Source organism: Crinia signifera, chromosome 1 (assembly GCF_055691185.1).
Source record: "Crinia signifera chromosome 1, ASM5569118v1, whole genome shotgun sequence".
Lineage (NCBI taxonomy): Eukaryota > Metazoa > Chordata > Amphibia > Anura > Myobatrachidae > Crinia > Crinia signifera.
The window spans coordinates 450693282-450704200 of record NC_139217.1 but is presented as its reverse complement, the minus strand read 5'-3'; the positions used below and the strand labels follow the sequence as shown (position 1 = coordinate 450704200).

Here is a 10919-nt window from a genome sequence, read left to right as displayed (position 1 = left end):
TTTTTTTTGCCAAAAAATGCGTCTTATGCAATATGACTAGGAATTACGAGGAGACTGCGGATTAATTTTTGTTGACACTTGTATGTTTATTTTTCAAAACAAGTTCTGGTCTGGTCCGTATGCAGACTCCGTCAAACACGATACACAAGTGTCGTGTATCACATTAATCTGCAGCTTCCTAGTGCTTTCTGACTGAGACACCATTATCAGCGTGATGTTAGCAGAGCTGCACTGGACCTGCACGGCTGGTATTCTCCGCTGCATGGCAGAGGCTGGATGTATGAGGACACCTCTGTGTCTATTTGTATAAATCACCGTACTCCGTTTACACACAGTACATGTTTTCTTTTTCTCCCCCCAACAACTGTGGACTTTGGATTTCTAGTGTTGTGTGTGTATTATCTATATATGTGTCTAGTGTCCGTGAGTCTCCATACACACAGACACACACATTTATTTTATGTAATAATATACAGGTTGAGTATCCCTTATCCAAAATTCCCAGGACCAGAAAAATTTATAACTGATTATTCATTTTGGAATATTTTTATATTTGAATGAGATTTTGAGGTATCTTGCATAAAACACATGAAATACATACAAATATATTTTATTTGTGCATAAAACAAGGTTTAAAAAAAAAATGAAATAAAGTTTGTGTACTACCTCAGACATTGGATTTAAATGCCAAGCAATCAAGTTATTGCACACATTTAGTGCCAGTTACATGTTATTTCCTCAGTAGTGCCAGTTACAGATGTAGCCAGCAGTGCCAGTTACAGATGTAGCCAGTAGGTACTAGTGTTCATTCTTGCACCCGCCAGCTTTGAAAACCCATGCTGTTCCTGTTCCCTCCCTGGGGTGCCGCTGTCTGCTCTGGTGTTTCTAGCACAGATCAGCTGATATACAGACCACACTGTGCTAGAAGCACTACAGCAGACAGCGACACCCCAGGCTGGGAAGAGGAACTGCATGTTTTTTTTTTAAAACTGGCGGGTGCTAGAATGAACACTATTTACATTAAGCACATAACGTGCTTCCAACATCACACATGGTTTCTCTCATGTCTCTGTGCGGTGAAAAGGAGAACTTTGGACGTTGGTGCTTGCATTGTGCTATCTGTATCACATTGAATAATTTCGCTTTTAAGCATCTACTGAGGGTGTATTATATGTTTTGGCTGGTTTGTTGCTGTCCTTTAGCAGAAGGCTGTACTTATTGGATCATTTACCATGCAGTGCCCACAGCAAACCGTCACCGAGTGTGGCTGGAAATCTGATGCAAGGGGGAGGCTCTCAGGACATAGCACAGCTGATGTATATATTATATTATGTTGTAGGACAATTGGCATTATGTCAGTAGCAGTAGTTTTATGGGAAAGTCTTATTAATTTAAAAAAATAAAAATTCCCTGTATACTAGGCACACTTTTTTTAATAGCATGTTTTGTATATAAAATCCACACGTTCATGACATGTAAGGGGTTTCAGACAGTTCATGCAATAGTGACAGATAAGCTATTTATACTCTGAGATGTGTCAGAACGAGAGTCTGTAATGATAGATGGAAGGTGCAGCTGTGATTACCAGTTGTGAGAGGTGTGTGCAGGACTGGTGGTGTCTGACTGCAGTAATCTGTGATGGGAAACACACTCCTGTCCCCATTGGGCACAGTGCTTCCGGTCCCTTTTACTAGTACTTTCATTTTTAGTGGTATATAGGGGGGCAAGGGCCCGCTGTGTATTGACCTGTAACCATTTAATAAATGACTTTTCACCATTCCTACTTATATAAATATATATTATATATGTAAGGTATGGGAAAACAGAGATGCCTAAAAGCAGAAATCGTGTACCCTCTAGTAGCTGAAATGCTCGGGATAAAAACAATTTCAAGTTTCGGACTTGTGCCATGAAAGAGTTAAGCAAAAGCGAAACCGCTTTTGTAAAGTTGTTTTGGTTTGAGCCGCCGCCACAAGAGGGCAGCAGAGCGCTCGGCAGAGCAGCACGTGTGCAGGGTGGCGGCTGCTGCATTTCATTGATAAAGAATACAAACACACGAGCAGCTCCTGCGCGCGCTGTACAAGCAGTGCCCGGCCGGAACACCGCCGTCAGCTTCAGTATATCGCATGCAGACGTCGGCTCCGGGGTTCCGTGACCTGCCGCGCTGCTAGCCGACCGTCACTTGGCAGCTGTGTAGCCACTAGCTGCAGTCTCAAATACAGATTTGTCCACTTAACCCTTTCTTAAGCGCCAGCTAATTCCCCTCCGCCAAGCTTGGAGCTGTTACTTTGTTGCGCGCAGCGGCAAATGGTTAAGGAGGGGTTTGCAAAACAGCCGGCTGGTATTGGTTGAAGGAAAGGTCACTCATTAAAACGGCTTGTGCCTGTACGAGTGCATCTAGAGTTTGGAAGTAGAGATGGACAAAACGGGTCACTTACATGAAATGTAATGAGAGTTGTAGTTCTATAGATAGTTCAGGTATGTGGCGCTTCAAGCAGAACAAAATCCTCTACTATGGGCAACAGCAAGTATAGAGCAGGGGTTCTCAAATTCGGTCCTCAGAACCCCACACCGTTCACGGTTTCCAGGTCAACCGACATGTGCATTTATTAACCCATTAAAGATCCATAGGTGGAGCTAATTGTTTCATTTGTGATTCTGGGGAAGATGTATTAAGCCTTAACGAGATAAATGCAAGTGTGATGATAAACTACCAGCCAGGGCCGGTGCTTCCACTAGGCAGCTTTAGGCAGCTGCCTAGGGCGCAGGAACCTGAAGGGCGGTCAGCTGTCACTGCATAGCGCAAAACACAGTAGCCGCCCTCCATTCGCCCGCCCGCTACCCTCCATCCAGCCAACCGCTGCCCTGCATCCAGCCGTCCGATGCCCTGCATCCATTTACCTGCCCGCCTGCTCGCCTCCATCCGCCCGCCCGCCCGCCTCGAGTCCATCCGACCTCCCGCCTGCCTCCATCCACCCGCGGCTTCCGGTGTCCATCCTCCCGTTACTGCTACCTTCCCTCCGGCCGCCTCTGCTACCAGCGTGTCCCGGATCCACAGTCAGTAGGCGGCCGGGGACGGAAGCAGTGTGACTGCCCACAGTGCCCAGCATCACCAGAGAACCGACACGAACAGCGGCGTCTGGCAGCCGGCCAGCACCCCAAGCGAATCCCCGAATTTTTATGAGAGGTGAGGGGATGCCGGGCTAGAGCAGGGGGGTGGGGGCAGGCGGGCTACTGTGTGGTTTCTAGTTTGCCTAGGGTGCAGACGAACCTTGCGCCGGCCCTGCTACCAGCCAATCACCTGCCAAGTCACAGGCTATGTTTGAAAAAAGTCAGTAAGGAGCTGATTGGCTGGACGTTTATCTCTCCTTATCACACCTGAATTTATCTCTTGTTAAGGCTTAATACATCTGCCCCTCTGAGAGGAGACCTGCAAAACATGCACTGTGTGCGGGGTTCTGAGGACCGACTTTGAGAACCAGTGGTATCGAGCATATAAGATGTTTCTAGTCCAGCCAGTAAACTCACATGTCATAGTAAATGACAAAGTGCTAGTTAACTTTACTTTGCTGTTTGAATGAACGAAGCAAGTACAGGTCGAGTATCCCGTATCCGAGTATCCGTTATCCGAATTATTCCGAAATACGGACATTCCAGAAAGTGAAAAAAAAATATTTTTTTGCTAAAATCTCACTGGGGACATCTGTAACAGCATCACTGGGGACATGATATGTAACTGGCACTATATATGTGCAAGACAATGATTGCTTGGCATTCAAATTCAGTGCTGAGATAGTACACACATTTTGTTTCACGTTTTGAAACCTTGTTTTTTGAACAATTAAAATATATTTGTGTGTATTTTATGTGGTAATAAAATATATTTGTGTGTATATTATGTGTTTATACAGCATACATGCAAGATACTTCAAAATACATCATTGAAATATTAAAATATTCCGAAATACGGAATAATCCGTTATCCAAAATTCTCCTGGTCCCGAGCATTTTGGATATGGGATACTCAACCTGTAATAATATCCATGAACCCTTATATATAACAAGGTTTGGCTTGAGTAGTGTAAGTGCTGCAGTAATTGTACATGCTGCCCCTTTTGGCTGCATTCAGATGTGATAGAGCGCGCTGTTGTCACAAGGATCGAAAATCCTATTAAAGTCTCCTCTTAAATAACCACTTAACCTCAAATACAAGTTGTCTTGTACAAGTGTTACTGATATCGGGGACAGATTTACAGTACAGGATATTTGATCTCACATTTAAATACAGTTCACCAGTTTGAGGTAGCGGCTGTGCTCGGTACAAGATAACGTAAACAATGTAAAATATGACACTTAGCGATTTGTCTTGCCCCATTTATTATAAATTCACTTTCCACGTGCTGTACTGTGGTCAGTGAGTGTAGGGTCAGTTCAGTCTGTCTAAAGCGGATTTTTTCAAATCTGTTTTGAATCCAAAAAGCAAACTGCAACTGCCCTCGAGGTGCTAGCACATGATTTTATGCCCTACGTTTTTATATTGATATGGCATATACATAGGCTTGCCATAATGTCCCTTTAATCCAGGATAACTGATTGTCACAGGTTCTGTAACAAGCTGACTTCAAGAGCACTATTATATTGTTTCTTGCCGGGAGCCAAAAAATGGCGCCCAGTGCAGAATTTGCAGCCTTGCGAATCAACCAGAATAACCCCCTATTTTAGCTGTAAAGAGCATTCGCAGCACGTTTGTGTGTCTTATAAGGCAGTACCCTTTATAATGATTGCTGGTGTAGAACACTAGGGAGTTTTCCTGTTGCTTACTTATGGCGTTACCGCTTCCCTGGCCTCCTCACTTCCTAGATTTGAGTGAACTTGAGTACTACCTGGCTGTATCCACATCTGTGTTAGGCTGGGCATACACTACTGTGATTGATGCCCAGCCAATCACCTGCGGCAGGCGACCCCTTTTCCTCGCCCAGCCAGCCGCTGGGAGGGAGGTTGGATCACCGACGCGGGATCGAACATCGGACCCGAAGAGACATCACACTGACCCAATTTGGGTAGAATTCTTGACCCGTTCTGTCGGGAACGGGTGAAATCGCCCCAAATCGAGTTAGCGTATGCCTTTAGCTGCTTGCCTGGACCTTTTTCTGTACAAGTACTGGCACAACACTTAAGAGCTTTATCTTAAGTGTCTGTATCTTAGGATAAAGCTCATAAGTGATTCCAGGCAGAAGACACTGGGATGTATTCAATGACTTTTGAAAGCTGTGACAGCGACGACTCCTCACTGTCACAGCTCGCAGGGTCAGTATTCAACTGACAATATTGGTATTTTTGCTTAGATCGCTTTGCAATAAGCACATATATAATCTGCGTTACAGGACATCATACACATACTGTAATGGCTCATTCTTCTGGCTGATAAGTGTTTGCTTTATTGTCTGTCTTCATATTGATGAGTAATCTGTACTTTTGCCCATGTTTTAGCAGGGCGAGGGGTAACCAGTAATAATTCTGACTTCTCCAAAGTGATCATTTCACAAACATCACTAATCTCAGTGACCACTGCAGCGGTACCGGCCTCTTGTAGTTCCAAGTAGTAAAACATATAATGGGGCCACCACGGAAATTTTGACCGTGATGGCGACTATTGCCTTGAAAACGGGCTCTGTGATTTGACAGTGTCTCCTTCCCTCGCTGTAGATCTGGGGGCTGCTCCATGCAGTGGTGGTTTACAAGGTTCCAAGAGCTGCTCTTACCGCATGTAGCAAAAAGTTGTGGGGACAGCATTGCGCCTGGCGACTGGTTGTCATGCTACATCCGCCACCGCTATTCTAGCGGAATAAACAGTTTGATAAGCCATAAGCAGCAGAAACTCCCTGAAGGGCCGGGATATTGGCCAGCGTGTACCTAGCATATATAGTCTTCAGGGCAGTACCAGTATCGCGCCTGGAAGTTGGAGAAGGCCATTGGCATTAGTTGCCGTAAGCTACATTTCCCGACGTAAGTGCCCGATGCGATGCAGTCAGTTCAATAGCTCCAGGCACTGAAGCTTCTGAGGGACTGGAATTCTACGCCTGGTAAAGTTGAAGGTGATATTGCACCAGCCAATCAGCTCCTGTCAGGTCACAGGCTAAGTTTGGAAAATGACAGGAGCGGAATGGCTGCTGCGGTTATCACCAGCCACTTTATCACTTCACCAGGATTAATACGTCTGTCCCTGAATTCCACACCAAACTGAGAGATTGTTAGTGTTTATTCTAGCACAGTGTGGCCTGTATATCAGCACTGATATGCAAACCAGACCTGTGCTAGAAACACCACATCAGACAGGCAGGGAACAGGAACTGCATGGGTTTTCAAAGATGGTGGGTGCTAGAATGAACACTAGATTGTGATTATCAGGATATTATTAAAACCTGGGCTTGTTGGGTGCCTTTAAGACTGAGTTTGGAAAACACTAAAGTGTTAACCCTTTCAAGTCCGTCTGGTCAGCCTCAACAGCCCTAGCGCTGGTAGCAGATCCAATGGTGAGCCGCTTTATAATAAGAACATTCACATCGTTCACCATTCACTGTAGACCGTTTTTGAACAACAACAAAAAAACAGACTGTTTGAGTTGTAAAAAATAAATAAAAAAATATGGACTGCAAAGGGTTAATTCTCTTTAATAATCTGCCTTTTAAATTATATTACTAATCCAACAGATATACTTTCCAGATCGATTAACTTGGAACATCACCTTGCAGTGCAGTAAGGACAGACACATAGCTGATCATATTATATATTAATGCTATGGTAAACAAGGTCACACCCAGGCAGTTTATTAAATGTGCGAGACCAGCAAGACAGCCTCCAGCATCATCCTTTATACCGTTCCCTGACACCATACCTTTGTTACTGCTGCATGCTTTGTTCTGTCAATACGCAAGCAGCACATTGCCATGTTAGTAAAGGTACAGCTGTCCATGTCGGGGAAGGGACCCAGCCAGTTGTCACTTTGATATAAGCGTTGGCAGCATCAATAGCTGGTACCTTTGTGCATGCACTTTCATGCTAGCAACAAACGTGAAGGCATCTTAGAAGTTGACAGACTGCTGCGTATGGTTAAAAAAAAATAGGTGGCTGCATGCAAGGCCAGGACCATGGATGACCTTGTAGGTAAAGCTGTTGGTATTGTTTGAGATCCCTAACAAAAAATAAAAATAAAATAATTGTACTTCAAATTATACAATTATACAGTATTGAGACCTTGAGCTTCCATATTAGTCCTAGCTGGTAAGTCTGCAAAACTTTTGGTGTGGACCATTGGTTGCTGACCCCTGGATTAGTTTATGGGTTAAGAGAAAAATGTCATGTGCAGCTTCTGAGATAAGAAATCCACATTGGACCTAATGCTATAGTTTCATCTAACTGTAAAAGTTCTATTTGGCAGCCGCCTTTTACATACGTGATGGAGACTGGGCACATTACCAGGACTTTAGACTAAAGCTGGCCATACACCTACAGATTTATTGCTGATCTGACTGGTTGGAACAAAAACCTGGTCATGGATGAGAGCAAATGACAGTTGACCATTTGCTTTGAAATGTTGGAAAACTGCCAAACTGTCATTCCGATATTACCAGGTGTTTGTTGCAACCAGCCAGATCTGACAATCGATTTGTAGGTGTATGGCCAGCTTTATGCTAAACACATTTTATTTGGGCACATTACTTATTAATGCATTCCTGCTCAGAATTGAATGGCTCTGATGGGTGCCCTTTACATTGGGCGTTCACAAACCCATTTGAATTGCTGGTACTTATGTATTATCTGGGCTCCCATGTTAAATGCACCCCATTTTTTCATACCCCTACTATCCAACTACGCATGGAGTTGATATTATATAGTGTGGCGAGCGCAGCGAGCCACCGTGCCCGAAGCGTGGCGAGCGCACGCGGTCTCATAAGAAAAACGGGAGCCCAGATATTACATAAGTACCGAATTGCTTCCTAACGGTATGATTTAATTGGGTTAAAATGAAGGGTGTGTTATTTTTTTCAAAAGCGCCCCTCCCAGCAGCCAGGCTCCAGAACTGCCTTACTGGTTCAATTGATTCAAGTGTTTTATCATGTCCGAATTAGGGTTGGGGGGGGGAGTGATACTAATTTTTTTAACAGGCATGTTGCACTCAAACGAGTGACTAACCTAAAGTTTACTGCGATCCCTTCCAACAGCTATGACCCAGGCCCATTTGCCTGACAGCAAATCAGCAGGTCGGATTCAATGTCCCATCTGCCACTGGGCGAAAAGGGGGCGTGTCCGCGAAAACAACCGTGGATTGTCGATCTGAGGCCGGGATCGTGACAATCCTCGGCCGCTATCGTCCCAAAATGGTCCGACAACGGGCTTGTTCTGCCGTGATCACTCTTCAGTGCTGTCGGTAAAGCCAGCATTGAATAGGGCCCCATCGCTATTTCCCCCATCAGAAATAGCGGCAGAGGATTGCATACCCCCCTTAATGCTCAGGCATTGATAGCCTTAAAACCTGGACCTGGAGTTTGAACCTCTCCTCTAAAAGATTCTGGACTTTTTTCTTTCTTTTTTTTTTTTTTTAATGTACGGTTTTATTGGATCATTGTCTGCGATTCTCTGGAGTATGGGTCATATGGGACATTCATTAGGTCAACAGGGCTTAAGTTGACAGGGTCAGCACGAGCATTAGGTAGACAATGGGAAGGTCGACAGCCAAAAGATTGACATTCTTTTTGGCACATTCTCCCTCCATGCCATAGTGAATGGTAGGGCATGAAACCACCGCCTGTCGGCACATGTTGGCTCAAAAAAAAAAAGACCTTCCCATTGTTGACCTAATGCTTGTGTCAACCCATTACTTGTGTCGTCCTATTGGTGCCTATACACGCTCTGATGCGGCGGGTCCGTTTTGTACTTTGAGATGCGCGCTCCCGCGGCATCTCATGCGATGAGTGCTATTTAAGCACAAAACGGACGCCCGCAACAGAGCGTGTATGGGCACCTTAAGACATGTTATTATTATTATTATTATAATTTTATTTCTAAGGCGCCACAAGTGTTTCGCAGCGCCGTACAAAGGAACAATACAGGGAGACAAAACTTGGCATAACATTGAATAAATAACAAAAATACAGTACAAATAAAGAGCGCCACAGATCAATACACATTACAGCTTGGATATAAGTAGTGAGGACTCAATCAACATACAACTAGAGGCTTGAGGCCAATGATGGAGATGGGTATGCGGACGAAGATGGTCACTGAGTGTTGGAGTATAGGAAAGCTGTGAGTGAAATGTGAGGAGAAGTGGGCTTTGACAACAGGAGGGAAGAGGGCTTTAATGGTCAACCTAATGTATATCGATTTCATAATGTCGACCTAGCGAACAAATCTCTCTCAGAAAACTAATTGCCAATGTACTGTAATAGTCCAATTTACATATGTAGATATTAAATAGGAAGAATTTCTCTTCTGTCACTTGGTTACTGTTTTTGCCAATGGGACCGTTCTAGTCACTGGCCAACAGCAACATTTGTATAAAAAGTGACGTCCTGTATTTGTACAGTAGCCCCTCCCAGAACGAAACCTAAGCGCACTTTTTTGAGGGTTCTTTTTGAAATATGAACATCATAGCTACTGTATATAAAATCTCCTTAATCTATGTACATGTGTGTGTGTGTATGTACCACATGGCTGCTAAAGTGATTGCAAGAGATTCAGGTAGCGAGTTTTGTGCTGTGGTGTCTATTAGGATAAGAAACTTATGATCTCATTTATAGTATATTACTTTTGAAATGTGTTTGTGCAGTGAAATGAGAAACTTGTCTTTGAGCTTTGGATTTTCTGCACCGTAGAAGCTCGGAGTCGCAATTCAGTTAAATCTCTCAACTTGCATAGAAAAGTGCATGGTGCCAAATGAAAGTTGTGTGAAGCTCACAAGTGTTGGTAGTTACCGCTGCCGTTTAATACAGTTTGCCGATAGGGGACATTAAGGGGCAATCCAGTTTTTATTGCAGCTGTAGCTCCCGTTTAAAGTGCCAGCAGCTATTCAATTGCTTCGGCCGCATGCGCCATCACTTATTGCAGAAAACCCAATTGCGTAGGGCTGGGGTAGCCAACTCCAGTCCTCAAGAGCTACCAACAGTTAATGTTTTCCAGATCTCCACACAGAATCACAAATGAAGTAATTAGCTCCACCTGTGGATCTTTTAAAAGGTGTCAGTGAGTAATGAGTGCACCTGTGCCCCAGCTAGGTGGTCTGGAAAATGTGAACTGTTGGTAGCTCCTGAGGACTGGAGTTGGCTACCACTGACTTAAGCGTTTAGATGCCTTTTCTATTCACGCCCAGCTTTTGGGTGCCTTAACGGTTCCTTTTAGTCTAGTTGTGGCTAATTTCTTGCATTTTGAGAGCGCCATCCGCGATAAGTGATGGGTGTACATGCATACTTATACAATTGAATAACTCCATTCACTTTTGATGGGAGCTGCAGCCATGGTAACACATTTCAGTGCTCTCCTTATTAGTATATGAAATTTGTGTAATTTTTGGTTCTTAGTGGAGTTCGTTGTTGAAATGTGATGTAAAAGATGTTGCTTTTTAGCATAAAGAAGTGTTCTGTTTCTGTAGCATACCTGGTTTAGAAGTGTCGGAGCTGGCTGCTGCTTGCACCTGACCGGAGCAACAGTTGAATTGCCCTGTCGTGCGCCATGTAGTGGCAGCTGGCATATAAACAATAGACTTCCCTGCACCAGTCAGAATTACATTTTGTTTGGTTTGGTCAGGGTTGATCATGTGCTCTTGCAGAAGTGACGCTATCCTCTTACAGTATGTATAAAGTATGTAGTAAGTAATACGTGAATGCTACAGCTGTGTTCTTACATTCTGTCTGCATGATTGC

General features: G+C 44.1%; 1 protein-coding gene across 3 annotated transcripts in view; it reads left to right on the top strand.

Annotated features, from left to right (window-relative positions):
• The window catches only part of NIPBL (NIPBL cohesin loading factor), a 110589-nt gene that overhangs the window by 61666 nt on the left and 38004 nt on the right, over window positions 1-10919 (top strand). The window lies entirely within an intron of this gene.